The following is a 3,468-nucleotide window of genomic DNA, read 5'->3' as shown; positions in this document are numbered from 1 at the left end:
GAATCCCCCATGGCTTTTCCTCCCCGTCCGCATATAGTTTTAGAGGCTGGGAGCTAAAGGGATGGCCAGGATGGCACCCCGTGCAGGACCCCTCTCTGCAGCTTAGCCACACAGTGGCGCCACCTGAGGCCGGGGTTGGAGGAAGGCTGAGGAATGGTGGGGAGTCCAGGACCAGTGTGGTTTCCCAGATAGACTAAACACGGACATGTGGGTGACAATGATGCCTCTCTCCCTCTGGGACAGGGCAGTGACTCCAGGGTACGTGACCTGTCTCTCCAAACCCATTGGGAGCTCAGGGGACCAGTCTTGTTTAATGATTGCATGTGGGAGGAGGTGGGGCTGGTTAATGTTTGTCTGGTTCCTCTTGGGCTGTGGGCCATTTCTGGCTCCGGCCCTGGGCTTATTGTCCCTCCCCTGGGCTGGGCTGACAGTACCTGGTGGCATAGGGCGGACACGCCTGCAGACATTCCCTGGGAAAGGGCAGCAGCAGCCAGGCGTGGCAGTGTCGGGGAGGTGAGGAGATTGGGGACTGAGGGAGGTGGGCCAGGGAGGGCTGATGTGGCACAGGGGGCCGGAAATGGGGGTCCAGAGAGGCCCTGGTCTTGCCTCCTCTTGACCCCAGCATTTGGCCCCTTAGGTCCCTTCCATGCTTCCCTGTGAGCTGGGGCGAGGCCCCTGCTTTGCTTAGCTTCTCTCTGCAGCCCCCAACTCTTATCCTCTTCCCAGGCTCAAAGTTGTATCTCCTCTCGCTCTTTTTTCCACAGCCGAGGATTTCCCTCATCCCCATAGGGCCAGATCCCCAGGAAGGCTTGAGGGACCCCGCAGGTGCAAAAGTGACCAACTTTGTCTCTCCGAGACATTTCCTGCCACACAGGGTTAGGGTTTGGTGGGACTGTTGGGGACAGCCAGGTGCCGTTTTCCTTTCCTGATTACGAGGCAAACCAGGCATGCACCCAGCACGGGACTATGGGTGGATGAATACAGTGTGAGCTGGCTGCAGAGGGCCCAGCCAACAGGGCTGAGGATTTGGGAGCATGCGTTTCCATTTTCTTGAGGAAGGCAGGCAGACTCAAGCTGAGCTTGGAGTAACTGATGGTTTGGAGATCTAAAGGATGAGTGGTCCTCCAGCTGTTTGAAAGTTGTTCCAGCTGTTGGGAATAGCACAGAAGAATGTGTGGACTTAGAAAATGAGATGAGGAGAGAATATAGACAAAAAGGGTTTTAATGGCGAGGAGTATAGATAAGGACGTAGCATGGCAATGGAGAAGGGACCCAGGCTTGGGTGAGAAGCCAATGTGACGCCTATTCTGAGCTCCAGCACTTACTTAACAGCTGTGTAATAAGTTACTCAGCTTCTTTGAGCCTCCATAGCTTCATTTGTGAATTGACGATAATAGCTTGTGGCTCATAGGGTCGTGGCAAACATGAGAGTTCATGAATGTACAGCTCCTAGCAGCACATAGTAGGCATTCCATAAATGGTGACCATTATAATAAGCCCAAGTAAAGAGCAACAGGAAGTCAGATGGGTGATGGAGGAGTATGGGGGATATAGTCCAAACAATGGGTAAGGGAGCTGGCATCAGCAGTTCTATGAAAAGACCACAGCAGTGAGTTCGAGGTGGGAGGATCACTTGAACCCAGGAGTTCGAGGCCAGCCTGGGCGACACATTGAGACCCCGTCTCAAAAAATAAATAAATAAATAGACCATGGCAGAGAGAGGGAATGAGAAAATTGAAATGAGCTAGACTGGACCTGACCTAAGCCTGGCCACAGAATATGTACAGCAGGGTGGACAGGCTAAGTCTAGTGACTGCGATACCGTAGAACCGCAGGGCGGAGGCAGGGAAGAGAAGCAGGGGAGGAGGAAGAGGGCCGGAGGAGTTTGGCCTTAGCCATACCAAACTGATGAAGGTGGCCAGAAATTCAGAAGGAAATCTCAAAGAAAGCCCCCTGTCCCTTCTTGACCAGAGGCTTCCTGTGAAATGGGGGAGGGAACATGGAGTCTGAGGCTGAATATAACCTCATCCAGCCCAGCCAGGCCGTTTTCCCCAAACCCCCACAAAACACAAGGATCTTCCTGTAGTTGGAAGAAAGGACAGGGAGAGTGCGGAGGCACAGAGAGAGAGAGAGAGAGAGACAGGGAGAGTGCGGAGGCACAGAGAGAGAGAGAGAGAGACAGGCTTGATGAATGTGCGCGTGCGCACGCACAGGGCTGAGTTCAGGTTTTTGAGTAGCAGGCCTGGTCTCAGAATGCAAAGTCCTTAAAAGAAGAAAGGCTGCCAAAAACAGTGCTGCGTACAAAGGCCTTAAGGTCAGAGGAAAATAAATTTGAAACTTGATCCACCACTTAGCAGCAGCAGTCCAGTTGCTGTTGAGGCAAGTTACTTAACTTCTCTGAGCCTCAACTTGTCTGAAAAATGGGGATAATATGACAGGACTGTCGTAAGGACTAAGGGAGAGCGCCTGATTTTGTACTGTGCTTCCGTGCTGGGGAAAACCTGAATCTCAGGAAAGGGCCAAAGCCTGACAAGGCCAGAGAAGTCTTGTCTAATTAAACATGAGAGCGGAACACGCCTGAAGCAACACAGCGCATATCAATACCTGGACTTTAACCTAAAGTCACGCAAACAGTTTGGATTTCAAAATCGGGTCACTCCCCTGGATGTTTTTTAAATGAAACCCTTGAGGTATTGGTGTTGACATAGGGAGCAGTTCTCCTTCCAAAGGGGAAAGCAAAAATTGAGATCCCACTGCCCACACAAGGGTTCTTAGAGGCCCCAAAGGGAGCTACTGGCTCTGTCCCAGAGAGCTCAAGAAGGTAAGGGTGGGGAGCTGCAAGACCTAGAAACTCAGGGGTGGCCACAATGTCTGTGGTGCAGCCCTGAGAGGCAGACAGAAGAGAACGGCTAAGGTTTGCTTTGGAGTTTGAGGAAGCAGCCCAAGAAAGAAAGGAAAGAATAAACAGACCAAACCAGGAGGCGATAGGAAAACCCTGGAAGGAAGGCGAGGAAAGGAGTTATCAATTGATAGGAAACGGGAGAAACGGCTAAAGGAAAATAAGACAGACCGTTTTGAATCTCCCTGTTCCTAAAAAATACCCATGGGGAAAAAAGTTATTATTCTGTCCGAGGCAGTGGAGCTTATAGGAAAGAGTATGGGCTCGGGAGTCGGCTTGACCTGGCGCAGATCCCAGCTTTGTCACTGCGTGACGCTTGGGTAAGTCCCTTCGCCTTTCTTTGCCTCAGTTTCCTCATCCATGACATAAGGATAAAAACAACACCTACCTCAAGGAGTTGTTCTGAGGATTACGTGAGCGCGTGTGCATGCAAGGGCCTGGCACACAGCAGGTAGGCAGTACGTGGTTACGCTTAATCGTTCTCCGAGCCCACCTGTTTCAGAGGGAAACGCATTTCACGGCCGAGCACTTCTTTTTTTTTTTTTTTTTTTGAGGCAGAGTCTCACTCT

At 51.5% G+C, this 3,468-nt stretch overlaps 1 protein-coding gene across 3 annotated transcripts in view; it reads left to right on the top strand.

Moving 5' to 3' along the window:
• Positions 1-432: 432 nt before the first annotated feature.
• Positions 433-3,468, top strand: part of GJB1 (gap junction protein, beta 1, 32kDa) — a 7,436-nt gene continuing 4,400 nt past the window's right edge. Inside the window, exon 1 of one of the 3 annotated variants that reach the window (XM_012643320.1) lies at positions 433-513. The gene's annotated coding sequence lies outside the window, so the exon portion shown is untranslated. Of the gene's footprint in view, positions 514-2,720; positions 2,822-3,043; positions 3,220-3,468 lie in introns of those variants that run through there. The other 2 variants (XM_012643342.1, XM_012643328.1) reach the window with 2 other exon arrangements.

Source organism: Propithecus coquereli, unplaced genomic scaffold (genome assembly GCF_000956105.1).
Source record: "Propithecus coquereli isolate 6110/MARCELLA unplaced genomic scaffold, Pcoq_1.0 Scaffold101, whole genome shotgun sequence".
In the NCBI taxonomy this organism is placed as follows: Eukaryota; Metazoa; Chordata; class Mammalia; order Primates; family Indriidae; genus Propithecus; species Propithecus coquereli.
Note: the sequence above shows the minus strand (reverse complement) of the source record. Positions and strands in the feature narration are given on the sequence as shown.